This window comes from Puma concolor, chromosome C1 (genome assembly GCF_028749965.1).
Source record: "Puma concolor isolate L17-30 chromosome C1, mPumCon1.1.hap2, whole genome shotgun sequence".
NCBI lineage: Eukaryota > Metazoa > Chordata > Mammalia > Carnivora > Felidae > Puma > Puma concolor.
In genome coordinates, this window is record NC_141674.1 from 30,039,334 (window position 1) to 30,053,957 (window position 14,624).

The window sequence follows — 14,624 nt, forward strand, 5'->3', positions numbered from 1 at the left end:
CTACTTTCCTCCTGACATCATATAAAGTTACATAATATGCAATCCAATATTGTTAACTAAAGTCACCAGGCGGTACAGCACCTCCCCATATCTTATTTCTTTTATAACTGGAAATCTGTACCTCTTGGTCCCCTTCTCCTATTTTGCTTACACCCTCCCATCCCCCTACCCCACCCCCAGCAATCACCAATCTATTCTCTGCATCTATGAGTTTGGTTTGGCTTTTTTTGTTCATTCATTGGTTTTGTTTTTTTAGATTCCACATAAAGTGAAATAATACAGTATTTGTCTTTCTCTGTCTGACTTATTTCACCTAGCATAATAATACCCTCAAGGTCCATCCATGTTGTCACAAATGATAAGATTTCATTCTTTTATATGGCTAAGTAATTTTAAGTGTGTGTGTGTGTGTGTGGACATTCTAAAACTCTACATTTTTTAGATGGGTCAGTCAGTTGAGTGTCTGACTCTTGATTTTGGCTCAGGTCATGATCTCACAGTTCATGAAATCCGAGCCCTGCATTGGGTTCTGCACTGACAGTGCAGAGCCTGCTTAGGATTCTCTCTCTCCCTCTCTCTCTGCCCCTCCCGTGCTTGCGTGCACGTGTCTGTGCACTCTGTCTCTCAAAACAGATAGATAAACATTTAATAAATAATAATAAAATAAAACTCTACATTTTTATTCCCACTCTCCCACATTTGTTTTTGATGTCACATTTTACATCTTTTTATTCTGTGTATACCCTTTAATTGCTGTAGTTACAGTTATTTTTTTAAATTTTTAAATTTTTTTTTTTTTTTTAGAGAGGGAGAGACAGAGTGCGAGCCAGGGAAGGAGGAGAGAGAGAAGCAGACACAGAGTCTGAAGCAAGATCCAGCCTCCAGGTTCTGAGTTGTCAGCACAGAGCTCGACACGGGGCTCAAACCCATGAACTGCAAGCTCATGACCTGAGCTGAAGCTGGACACTTAACTGACTGAGCCACCCAGGCACCCCTGTAGCTATAGTTATTTTTATTACTTTTGTATGCTAGCTTTATAAGTGATTAGTCCACTATCTTTACTATATATTTTACCTTTGCCAGTGAGATTTTTACTTTCATATATATATTTTTTGTTACTACTTACTGCCCTTTCTTTTCAGCTTAAAGAAGTCCCTTTAACATTTCCTATAAGGCTGCTTTAGTGATGATATGCTCCTTGGGTCTTTGTTTATCTGGGAAACTTTTTTCTCTCCTTCAATTCTGAATGATAACCTTGCTGGGTAGAGTATTCTTGATTGTAAGTCTTGCTTTCAGCACTTCGAATACATCATGTCACTCCCTTCTGGCCTACAGTTTCTGCTAAAAAATCTGCTGATTATTTTATTGGGTTCCCTTGTATGTTATAAGTTGTTTTTCTCTTTTTGCTTTTAAGATTCTTTGACTTTGACATTTTAATGATGTGTCTTAGTATGATTCTCTTTGGGTTCATTTTATTTGGAACTCTGGGCTTCCTGGATCTGGATGTCTTGTTTTCTTCCCCAGGTTAAGGAAGTTTGCAGACATCATTTCTTCAAATAAGTGTCCTGTCTCTTTCTGTCTCTTCTCCTTCTGGGCCCCTATTATGCAAATGTGGTTTCATTTGATGTTGTTTATATGTCCCTTAAGCTATCTTCACTTTTCTTAATTCTTTTTTTCTTTTTATTGCTCTGTTTTGGGTGAGTTCCACTGCCCTGCCTTCCAGGTCACTGATCCCATATTCTGTTTCATCTAGTCTGCTGTTGCATCCCACCAGTGTATTTTTCATTTCAGTTATTGTATTCCTCAGCTCTGAGATTTATGTTTCCTACTTTCTTCTATTTTCCGTCTCTTTGTTGAAGTTCTCTCTGTGTTCATTCTCCCAAGATCAATGAGCGTCTCTATGACCATTACTCTGAACTCTTTACCATGTAAATTACTTATCTCCATTTCATTAAGGTTTTTTCTGGAGTTTTATCTTATTCTTTCATTTGGAACATCTTCCTGTTTCCTCATTTTGCTTGACTCTCTGTGTCTGTTTCTATGCATTAGGTGAAATGGCTGTCTCCCCCAGTCTTAAAGGAGTGATCACAGGAAGACTGGGAATATGTTTCAGTCCGCTGTCTGTTCAGTGCCCTGTAGTGCTCCCTTGCCCAAAACTGTCTCTCCAGTTGCTTCAGTCCCATGGGGCCCAGAAATGCAAGCCCACTTGGCCATCAGAGCCAAGCATTCGAGGGACATCCCCTGTGTGGACTGCATGCACTTGTCAGCAGTGGTGGGGCCACGTCTGCCCACCAGGTTGGTGGAGCAGCCTCACACAGGGGTGTACTGGGTCAGGGTGAGCCAGCCCACCAGGTTTGGAAGGGTGGGACCACAGGACAGAACTGGGCCAGGGGAAATGGCACTAGCAAGATAAAGGTAGAGTGCAAAAATGGTGTCCACTAGCAAAGTAGAAGAGAGAGTGCAAAAATGGAACCCACCAGAGCCTCCTTCCCCAGAGAGAGTTCCAACAGACCCCTGGCCCTCTGGCAGATACTTTAAGCTTAGCCAATGAATCTCCTTCACATATGGTCTGGGCATTTTCCAACCTGCTACTTTTGTACGGGGTCCCAGGACAAGTGGGTCTGTGTCTGAGTCCTTCAGGAGCAGAGTCTCAGTTTCCTACAACCTCTTGGGTCTCCTGGATATAAGTCTCATTGGTTTTCAAAGCCGATGTTCAGCAAAGGGTTGGGGTGCCTAGTGTGGGGGTCAAATTCTCTTCTCAGGGATATGCACCATATTTGTGCATATGGGTGGGCACCCTCGTGCTTATGGGTCACTGCACTGGGAGTGGGGTCTTTCGCAAGACCATATCTCTGTCTTTTCTATCCATCTCAGTGTGGCCTTTTTATCCGTTGCTGTGGAGGAGCTACGCAGCTAGCTTTCAGGTCTTTTTCAGAGACAACTGTTCTAGACGTAGGTATGGATTTGGTGTGTCCACGGCAGGAGGTGAGTTCAGGGTCTTCCCACATCTCCAACTTCAGGATGTGTTGATTTTCAGCGGACAGAGGTGGAGGAAGCACACTCAAACCAAACAAGTCTCCAAAGAAACTAGATCCTTCTTCAACTGGCTGGCTGTAAGGGAAGGAAGACCTCTGGATTAGATCCTTCTTATGCCTTTTGGGATATTTTGTCTCCTCCAGACGCTCCCTAGGGAGCCAGGAAGAGCTGCTCCCAGTTGCACCATGCTCACCATGCACTTCGGTTTTTGATGGATGCTGCTAAGTGGTCCTCCAAAGAGGCTCAACCCGCTCGTATTACCCCCACAGTACATGAGAGCACTCATTTCCTCAACCCTTCCCAACACTAGATATTTTACCTATTTTTGTGAATTTCTATCAGTCTTAAGGGGGTAAGAGAAAATTCATTTTACTGAGCCCTTTCTCATGAGGTTGAGCATCTTTTCATGTGTTTACAGCCATTTGTATTTCTCTTCTGTGATCTGCCTGTTTACAGCTTTAATCTGATTTTCTGTTGGGTTATTTGTCTTTTTATTGATTTTTAGGACTTTGTGATTGATTAGATGTGGGGAATGGGGAATTAAAAGTCACACCTGGTCTTCAAGTTTGGGCAAACATGGAGACCATGGGGCCATTTGCTGGCGGGGAAGCACTGAGGGGACAGTGTCCAGGTGGGGCTATTGGTATATGGCTGGATAGAGACTGGGGCTGCACCCTCTGGGCTGCTGCCATATCCATCCCCCCCTTACACACATGGGGCTTCGCCCTAAGTGGGACCCTTGGCTTGGAGGGCTCCGGACCATCATTCACAAATAATCAATAGCAACTGAGTGCCCACCATGTGTCAGACACTCTCCTAAGCAGTGGGAACACGGCAGTGAACAGACAAGAATCTGGCTCTGGGTGAGTCTATATTTTAATTAGAGGCAGATAACCAAAGTAAACTATAAATAAGATAATTTCCGATAATGATAGGTGCCATAAGGTGACAAAACAGTAATATGATAGAAAGTACAGATGGGGAGCACCTTTGGTTGGGTGGTCAGAGGAAGACTTTCTGAGGAGACAACATTTGATTCTAGATCTGCATGATGTAAAGGGGCTCTGCCAAGATTTGGAGTAAGAGCATTCCAGAGACAATGGCAGGAGTCAAGGACTGAGCCAGGCTGAGGCTGCATATTACAGGTATGGAAAGAAGACTGGCACGGTTGGAGAGCAACAAATAGGAGGGTGGATGGGGAAAGGCAGTGTGGAAAGAAGTTGGAGAAATGGAGAAGGGCCAGATCAGGAAGAGGTCCTTGAAGCCATGGCCAAAAGCTTGGAGGTTATGAGAGACAGTCCTGATATGATCCATGCCTTAGAGCGCACTTCATAGAGAACGGATTATAGGGGAGCATGAAGAGACCAAGAAATCCAGGTTAGAAGCTACTGAGGTGGTCTAATGAGAGACAGTAGTTGTTTGGATGTGAGTAGTAACAATGGGGATGATAGGGCGCCTGGGTGGCTCAGTCAGTTGGGCATCTGGCTCGATTTCAGTTCAGGTCATGATCTCATGGTTTGTGAGATAGAGCCCCACACTGGGCTCTGTGCTGACAGTGAGGAGCCTGCTTGGGATTCTCTCTCTCCCTCTCTCTCTCTGCCCCTACCCTTCTTGTTACCGCGCCCCCCTTCTCAAAATAAATAAACTTTAAAAAACAAACAGAACAATGGAGATGACAAGAAGTGGAAAATACACAGCTATCTTTTGGGTAGAGCCTACAGAACCTACCAATGGACAGGTGTAGTAGGCAGGAGCAAGCAAGGAATCAGAGGTGACTCCTCATGTTCTGGTCTGAGAAATTAAGCAAATGGTGGAATTAGATGGGGAAGATGGTGGGGGTGGGCATGAATGATTTGGGCAAGAGCAAGAGAATCAAATGTTTTAGTTCAGATATGTTAAGTCCACGGTGGTTATCAGATATCCTAGGGGCACTGGGCCTCAGGGAAGAGTCCAGAGCTAAAGGTACAAATCTGGAGCTTTCTGCAAACAAATGGAATACTGCATATTTATTGCTTTGTGGCTTGAAATCCAACTATTCACCTTCTTCCCAAAAAGTACCCAGATCTCCTTTTTAATAATAGAATCCTCCTATCAACTCAGCAGGAGGCTAATTCCCAGTCCACTGCAGCCCTGATCTGAGGACTGAGCTGGGGAAGAGAGGGTCGGGTCATTGAAAACCTTGGCATCTTCACCCACTTCCCAAGGCAGGCATATGATTTAAGTTCGGCCTATCAGACCCTCATTCCTGATTCTTTAAAGCTCAAGAAAGTGCCTCAACGAAGGAAGGCACATTCCAAGATCAAAGTCGTGGTGGTGGCTAGTGTGTGTGAGGCTGAGACTCTCACCAAGGCCTGACCTTCACTACAGTTCCTACTACAAAGTCCCACGTCTTTTCCCAGCCTAGTCTCCCAGATCCCATGTAGGCTCCAATGGCCTTTCAGTAGATTTACTTTTTGCTCACAGCAGCCAGAGTTCCTTTCTGTTGCTCACAATCAGAAGCCCTGACTAATATATATAATATTTATAAGGTCATGTGGCTGGGGATGCCTGGGTGGCTTGCTCATTTAAGTGTCCAACTTCACCTCAGGTCATGATCTCATGGCTCGTGGGTTCGAGCCCTGCGTCGGGCTCTGTGCTGACAGCTCAGAGCCTGGAACCTGCTTCGGATTCTGTGTCTCCCTCTGTCTCTGCTCCCCCCCACCCCACACTCATGCTCTGTCTCTCTCTGTCTCCCAAAAATAAACATAAAAAATTTTTTAAAAAGAGAGAGACACCAAGAGCTTTCTCCCTCTCTCTCTCCATGTACACATACTGACAAAGGGCCGTGTGAAGACACAGCAAGAAGATGGCCATCTACAACCCAGGGAGAGAGCCCTAGCCACACATCGACCCTGCTGGCACCGTGATGGTGGACTCTCCAGTCCCCAAAACAGTGAGAACTGTTGTGACAACTTCCTGTTGTTTAAGCCACTCGGTCTCTGGTGTTTTGTTATGAGAGCCCCAGCTAAGACAGAGACCAAAAGCTCCAGGGCACCAACACCTCCCAGTGGGGAAGGTATTACTGATCTCTTTAGTAGTTAACCCAGCCTGGAGCTTTTTCTCCCAAGAGCTGGGATGGCTCTCCTGGAGAAGGACCAAGATAAGGCCTCCTAAGTGGGGATCCTGGTGTGGCAGGAGATAGGATATTTCTTTTAAGAGCAGAACTGGGGTGGAAGATGAGAATAGTCATAAGGATTTGTTGTCACCAGTGTTGTCACCAGTGACTTAGCCCCGGGAGGTGATCTGTCACAGTGTAGAGAAAAAAGGCAATATTGCAGTGATGAAAAGGTTTAAAAAAAAAAAAAAAAAAAAAAGCAAGGGGAGAAGGATATAGCCAAAAGGGAAGAGGGGCTCGTGAGATCCCAAACAGAGAAAATTTCCCCGTGGCCATTCCTAGGGCAGAAGCTATATGGGAGTCAGATACCCATAACGTGAAACCACTTAGAGCACCCCGGGGCTGGACCAGCACCGATGACATTAGTCCCTGAAAATGTTCACCACCACCTCCCTCACCCCCAAGTCCTTGCTCCTGCACCTGAGCCTCATTCCTCACCACCCTAGGAGCAAGGACATTGGCTACAGCAGGGGGGTGAGAGAGCAGGGAAGGGGAGTAGAGATCCAGGGGATGGGACAAGAGTCTGTGTGGTCTGGGATAGGGCCCATCCTAGGGGAGCACCCTGGGGCTGGAGGCTGGACAGATGGGCAGCATGGAGGGGACATGAATAAGGAAGAGGTGTTCCCACCTAGAGAGTATCTGTAAGTCGGATGTGTAACATCTGAAGTTTTCCAACTGTAGTTTTCAACTTTACTGTGGATCCAAATCACCCAAAATGCAGATTCCCTGGAATCTGTATTTTTCATAAGTCCCCCTCCCCACTGCCCAGCAGTTGAGACATCCCAACCTCAGCCAAAGTCTTCCAAAGGGGTATGTTTATCATACGTTCTGCCTTCAGCAGGAGTTGCCGAGTTGGAAAGCATCATTTTCAACTGTCCCTTATGTTAAGAAGGAGGAGGAGGAGAAAGAGGAGGAAAGGAGAAGGGGAGAGGAGAGGAGAGGAGAAAGGAATGAAAATTAAAAACTTCAAAAATTTTTCAAGTCAGACTGCAGCTCCAGTGACTCTAACCTCTAACCCCCAAAAAAGCATCACAGCAGCTTTCAAGTGTCAATCCAAGTGCTGAGCCCCCTGAATTATCTAACCTTCAGCTTTAAAGAACCAGAGCAAAAAGGTCAGAAGGAAAACTACAGTACGTGGCAGGAAGTTTTTCTGCTTTGGATACTTGAAAGGTAGAAGACTTTCAGAGAGGGACACAGCCGAGAGAAGTCACCCATTTAAAATTAAAGATCCTCAGCGGAGCAAGCCAATTCTTTGAAACAGCTTACTTCTGACTTAATTTGACCTGTTATTGTTTAAATCATTAGGAGGAATCTTTGGAAAACACAGAATTGACACCCTCACTCCCATGCTTCAAACCTTTTGTCAGCTCCCCAGTGTCTGGAACTGCATCCCCCAAAGTGTGACCTGCAGCAATGGCTGTTGGGCAAATAAAGGGCTCCTTGTTGCGAATAAGTTTGTAAAACACTGGGTGAAACCAAGTCAGACAGGTTTTCCTACAGGACTTGTCAGAGCCCTTATTATGCCAATGAGCGCCGGCCATTGCTGGGACTGTGATGTGTGCAGCCCTTCCATCCCTGACCTGACCGCCACGGAACCCTTGTTTCAGGACTATGATCCCATGGACCCTGTTTGGGACCAATCCCTTAGTCTGGCACTCAAGGCCTTCCACACCCAGCCCCAACCCCCGTTTCCACATGCGGCCACACGTGACATCCTAATCGCACCAGCTACTTGCCCTTTACCAAGCCCTTGAAAGGCTTCAATGCCCTGCTCAGGCTGCGCCCACTGCCACGGACGCCTCTCCTCTTCCTCTTTACCATCAAACTTCTACTCATGTTTCAGGCCCTTGCTCAAACACATTGACCTTCACCTGCTCCCTCCTGCAAAAGTTAACTGCTCCCCGTTCTGGGCTCTATCACAGAGCTGATCAACCTGCACTGTGATTAGCCCGAGTCTCTCTGTTATTAATTGAGAGCTTCAAAAAGGCTGGGAGTGTGAGCCGACTACGGAAATATGTGTTGGCAATATTAATAGCTTCCATCTGTTGGCACTTCCTAAGGCCAGGCATTATTGTAAGCTCGTGACATGCATTAACACATGTACTCCTCACAACGTCACTTGCTGGGTAAGTACAACTATTATCAATTCTTATGATCCCTATCTTAGAGATGAGGAAGCTGAGACTCAGAGAAGTTACCGTGCCCAAAGTCACATGACCAGCGAGGGGCAGAGCAGGCAGGTACCCCTATGCTCTCGAGCACTGTGTCACTTGAGGGCAGCAGAGGCGAGCCAGAGTCCAGGGCTGGCTGACTCAGAAACTACATGAGGGCACCGAGAACTCAGTTCTTGGGGCGCCTGGGTGGCTCAGTCGGTTAAGCTTCCGACTTTGGCCCAGGTCATGGTCTCACGGTTTGTGGGTTCGAGCCCCGCGTCAGGCTCTGTGCTGACAGCTCGGAGCCTGGAGCCTGCTTCGGATTCTGTGTCTCCCTCTCTCTGCCCCTCCCCCGTTCATGCTCTGTCTCTCTCTCTCAAAGATAAATAAACATTTTTAAAAATAAAAAAAAAAAAAAAAAGAACTCAGGTTCTTTATATCTCTCTGCTGTGCCCTCTCAGTGAATCTGCCCTCGGGCTGGCTCCCCTCATGGTGCCAAGACAGCAGCAACAGTCCCAGGCATCACGGGCAGACACAACAATCTCCAGAGGAAGAAAGGGCACATGGAGTAGAGAAGCTAGAAGCGTTGTCTCCGGAGACAAACAGTTTGACCTCCTAGGTGTATGACCCCAGGCAAGCTAAGAACATGCAAAGATACAGCAAAGATGGAATGGACTGTCTTAAAAGGAGCCCCCCATCTTCTCTCACCCCAGGTTTTTCCCTATAACATTCTCCCATCCCTTCTTGGAATGACTTTTTTTTAGGAATCAGCTTCAACCTCACCTCCTCCAGGAAGCCTTCCCTGATGACACCCCCCAGGCTGGGTTCAATTTCCTTGCTGTGTGCCTCTGAGCAGTCTGTCCTTGCCTCATTGTTGTACTCACCCCGCAATATTGAAACTACTTGTTTCATTGTCTGTCTTCCACACCAGGCTATGAGCCGAGGGAAAGCAGGGAGCGTGAACCTTGTCACCATCCCCAGTAACTGCTTCAGTGCCCACCACATGCAAGGGCCTTAAATAGTAGCTGCTGGGTGTTCCAGGAGAAGACATAAGGTCACTTAACTGAGGTATAGGAGCGCGAGCTTGGCAATTCAGTTCAGTCATCTTCAGGTGTTGAGGTGGACAATTTGGGCGCATCAGCTTGTCCTTGTTCAAGGGCATAGAGGAGCCTTGGCCTCGTGTCCAAAGAACAAGGTGAGCCATGTGCAAGAAAAATGGCTCCCTAGATTTTCCCCCAGAATCTGGGACAACCTTCTCAAAAGTATAGTCAAGAGTCAAGGGGCGGGGCGCCTGGGTGGCTCAGTCGGCTGAGCGTCCAACATCAGCTCAGGTCACGGTCTCACGGTTCGTGGGTTTGAGCCCCGCATCAGGCTCTGTGCTGACAGCTCAGAGCCTGGAGTGTGCTCCAGATTCTGCGTCTCCCTCTCTCTCTGTTCCTCCCCTGCTCTCACTCTGTATGTCTCTCTCTCTCAAAAATAAATATTTATTTTTTTAAGAAATTTTTTTAATAAAATTTAAAAAAAAGAGTCAAGGGGCAAAGTACAGACTCTTTTTTTTTTCTTCAACGTTTATTTATTTATTTGGGACAGAGAGAGACAGAGCATGAATGGGGGAGGGGCAGAGAGAGAGGGAGACACAGAATCGGAAACAGGCTCCAGGCTCTGAGCCATCAGCCCAGAGTCTGACACGGGGCTCGAACTCACGGACCGCGAGATCGTGACCTGACTGAAGTCGGACGCTTAACCGACTGCGCCACCCAGGCGCCCCCAAAGTACAGACTCTTAAGTCATACAAACCCTAGAGGGTCAAGATCTGAATCTGCTGCTTCCCGGCCATGTTTTAGGGCAAGTGTCATCGTCTCTCTGGGCCTTAGTTTCTTCAACTGTAAAATGGGGTTAAAAGAGATACTTCCTCCAAAGGCAGTTGTAAAGATTAAACAGTGTTCTATAGAAAGCCTGAAACATAGTCAACCGCCAATAAACACTGGCTGCTGTTGGCAGTGTGCACATTCGCAGTGACAAAGCAGCACAGAAGCGGTGGCCTGTTTTAGAACCGTATCTCTGGGCCTGGTCTCTGGAGCCCCAAAGAGATTCCCTGCTGGGAACAACATGGTGCACACAGGGTGGAAGGTTCACTGGCCGAGCACACCACTGCCTCTCAACAAAGATGAGCTCATGACGAGGTAGACGAGGTCATCGACAACAGCTGAGAAATGCAGGGCAGCGGGCAGGGTCAAAGCCAAGCTCTCTGAGTAATAATGGCTAATTGCATATAGAGCTACGGAAGTGTTTTAGGAATAGAACTCTCCTCAATTTTTCCTCTAGGTCAGTTTTAGGAATCCCTGCTGCACAAGCTGTTAGAGAAGCTCGACAGCATGTTGAAAGGGTGTAGACAAGGGGTCAGGACACTTTGATTCTTGCCCCCGTTCTGCCCGAGGCTTGCTTCCCAACCTTGAACAGGCCCCTGCCCCACTCTGGCCTCGTTAGCCTCGGCGACCTCGCAAGCGTCTCCGGGGCCTGCGGCAGGTCTCACAGGGCGGTGGCCAAGACAGCAGCCCTTCCCGGGTTCAAATCCCATCTCCACCACTTAGACACCGTCACCCTTAGCGGGTCATCTCCAATGTCCCTGAGCAAGTCTCGAGCTTGTTGTATCTCAACTGGGGATTGTAATTGTGCCTACTTCACAGGACCTACCTACCCCTGTTCTCCCACCAGCTCTTATGAGGATTAAAGGAGGTAATTACATAAAGCTCTTAGCCAGTCCCGGCACAGGAGCACTCGATCAGTGGTAGCCGTTATGATTATTTTGAGTCAGTAATTCTCTTGACACTTTTGATGACAGTGAAGCCCGGGAAAACCTTGCACGCACCGTGCATTTGACACAGATGCATAAATCCCCTCCAAACAGGGACATCACAGCCCACAGGGTAGTGAGGGGCTCTGTCCCAGGGCTTTGTAGCTTTCCACTTCACACAGCCTCAAAGTGCCTTTGAACCAAACACCTTATCAAGGCCTTTGGCTCTGAGCCTCCGTCACGTTAGGCATTAGCTGCGCTCTGCTACTTAAACTGATGGCTGCTATTCCCAGCAGGAATAGACTCCACCTTAAAAAAGAAAAAAAAAAAAATGCTTGTAGGGTTTGGGAAAGCGACAAGCCATACTTTGTCTCCATGACTAGTTTTCTATGTTCTCCTTTAAAAGGAAAAAGAAAAACTTTTGCTCTGCCAGTGGTTAAAAACCTGGGTGGGAGAACCAGACGTACTTGGATTTAAGTCCAGGCTCTCTCCCACTCACTACCCATGACTGAGCGCAAGTTACCTCATCCCGCCAAGGCTCCGCCGGAGCGCTTGTGAAAGAAGATTAGAAATAGTACCTACCTCTTGGAGTGGCTGGTGGGATTATATGTGACGATGCAAGTAAAGCTCTTAGCATAATATCCAGTGTGCAGTAAGGACTTAATAAGAAGGGGACATTATTACTGTCACCAAGAAGAGCTAGTGGGGAGATGAATTCACAAATGATAAGGTGGGTGGCCGGTGGAGAATTCTCCTTATGTAACCCACCCATGATCGCGTTTAGCCAGGTGGTAAATGTTACCAAGCACGGACAACCTAAGTGGCTACTGCAGTCCCCACCTAATCTATTATACGATTAACCTACATATCATGTTTATTGTTTACTGTTTGTGTCGCCTCCCTAGAATGTAAGCTCCTCGAGGGCAGGGTCTTTGTGTCCTTTGTTCACTGATGCATCCCTAGCACCCAGCGCAGTGCCTGGCATATAGTAGGTGCTCAGTAAATATCTAAATAGCTGCTGAAGGAATGAATGAAAGTACTTTGGAACCTGGAGAAAGTTACAAATGTCTATAATGACTCATAGATAGTTGTTGGTAAGATTCTTTTGCACTCGGGGCGCCTGGGTGGCGCAGTCGGTTAAGCATCCGACTTCAGCCAGGTCACGATCTCGCGGTCCGTGAGTTCGAGCCCCGCGTCAGGCTCTGGGCTGATGGCTCAGAGCCTGGAGCCTGTTTCCGATTCTGTGTCTCCCTCTCTCTCTGCCCCTCCCCCGTTCATGCTCTGTCTCTCTCTGTCCCAAAAATAAATAAAAAACGTTGAAAAAAAATTAAAAAAAAAAAAAAGATTCTTTTGCACTCGCTGATTGAGTTTGCATTTAGCTGATAACCTGAGACACAGCCAGACACGCCTCAGACCTGAGGCAACGGCTCACTGCACGCTCCACCTCCAAGGCAAAACATGGCAATAGGTCACGGGGTCTTTGCATTTGGAGGTTCTTCCCCCTTCGGTCCTGTCCCTAAAAGGCTGTGTGTCACAGGGTCCTACCGTGGATTCTCTTCCCTCATGTTCTCCCTCCTGAGCCAGTCCCCTCCCCGGGTGTTAAATACCTCTCCCTGTGCTGGAGCCTCCCGGACCCCTTTGTCTCCACCCGGGGAAGCAAGCTGCTTCCCTGACTTTTCTGCCTGGATGAGCTGTACACAGGACCTGTGCCAAATGAAAATACGGGGCCCCTCGCTCCAACTTTATTGTGAATTTCAAGACCATGGCAGCAGAGCATTGAACCAAGTGCAGAACCCTGCTGAGCGCAGGGCGACTGCCCAGGTTGCTAACCCACAAAGCCAGCCTTGACTGCAGCCATGAAACCCAAACCAGTCCGAGGTTTAACTCGCCGTCATTCTCCCACGCCAACACGCTCCTTCTCGTAAGTTCCTCATTCAAAGAACATCCCGCCATCCACCCGGTCAGCCGAGTTATAGTGTGCGACACTTCGCCTCAGCCCCGTCGCCAAAGTCTATGGAGTCCACTTCCCAGAGGCCTCTGCCATCTGTCTGCACAGCTCCTTTCTGCGGCTGCCCTAACCTGGGCCGACAGCCTCCTACCCACTCCTTGCCTCCCGTCTCCCACCGCCTCCAAGCCCTTCCGCAGATCACCGCACAGAGATCTTCCTGAAGCGCAAATCCTTACCATGGAGTCCACGCTCTTCCACGTGACAGAGAAGGCTCAGACGATGTGACCTGCTCCGGCGGCGTGTGGTGACCACGCCGAGCTTTGTCTAGATCCTTGCCACGTGCCATTCCTGGTGCCCGAAGCACCCCGGGGCTCCTACCGCTTTCCCCTTCAGTAGTTTCTTCCTGGAAAGCTTCCTTGACCCCCACACCCAGAGGCGGCCCCTCTCCTCCGGGCTCCATCGGCCCTTGTTCCTCCTCATCTCAGCATCGGTCATGAGATGTCTAATCCCTGTTTGCTGGTCCAGTCCCTCAACAGGTGGTAAGCTACTGAGGGTGTCTCTGTGCTCCCCACCACATTCTGGAACCGGCACAGTGCCTGGCTATTTAAGGCCATTGTAGCTCTAACTGGGGCAGAGTCTAAGTAAGAAAATGGAGCGTGCTGACCTTCCAGCTGACGGGCCAAAAATAAACAGCTAAACAAACAAGCTCCATCAACACACCTTCTGCAAAGTCTCTCTAGAAGGGGTAGGAGAGGGCGCCTGGGTGGCTCGGTTGGTTAGGCGTCCAAGGTCATGATCTCGCAGTCTGTGGGTTCGAGCCCCATGCCGGGCTCTGGGCTGACAGCTCAGAGCCTGGAGCCTGCTTCGGATTCTGTGTCTCCCTCGTTCTCTGTCCCTCCGCCCCGCCTACGCCCTCTCTCTCTCTCTCTCTCTCTCTCAAAAATAAACATTAAAAAAAAAAGTTTAAAAAGATATGAGAGACACCAACCACACAAACTTGTGCATGCATTTATCATAGGGCAGGTGGGTACACATTTAACTCCGGGATGGAGATGGGCAGTCGGAGGGACAATCATACTTCGTTATTTCCTCTCCGATATTCAGCACCACCCCCCCCCCACCCCACTCCTACTCTAAGCCTTTGGGGCAGGGCAGCTAGGACCATCTGGGGCACCACCGAGGCAGGCTCAGGCCTGCCTGAGGTCGGCTAAGTACCATCTTGTTACAGAAACAAGGAGGAGAACAGACCCCTGGACGAGAGGCAAACATTTGTGCTCCCTATGACTTCATTTTCTGGTATCCTGATCGTTTAAAAACTTAAAAAAGAGCAGGATGTCTTTCCTTTACCCGCATACCCAATCATCAAGAATGCTGAAACTGTTTATATCATTTTAGAGGAATAAGATAAGAAAACATCTTAAGAGGAAACATGACCCATACTTTAAAAGATGGACATCATATGCGGGAGAACATTCTGAATGAGATCAATATAAGCAGAGTTCACTGTATTTTAAATAGCAAGACTTAAGTAGGCTTTTA

General features: G+C 47.9%; 1 long non-coding RNA gene across 2 annotated transcripts in view; it reads right to left on the reverse strand.

The window, feature by feature from the left end:
* Positions 1–14,624, reverse strand: part of LOC147577933 (uncharacterized) — an 85,750-nt gene that overhangs the window by 53,803 nt on the left and 17,323 nt on the right. The window contains exon 3 of one of the 2 annotated variants that reach the window (XR_015254163.1): positions 793–3,111. The exons of the other annotated variant lie outside the window; for it this stretch is intronic. This is a non-coding gene — a long non-coding RNA (uncharacterized LOC147577933). Of the gene's footprint in view, positions 1–792; positions 3,112–14,624 lie in introns of those variants that run through there. 2 annotated transcript variants of the gene reach the window in all.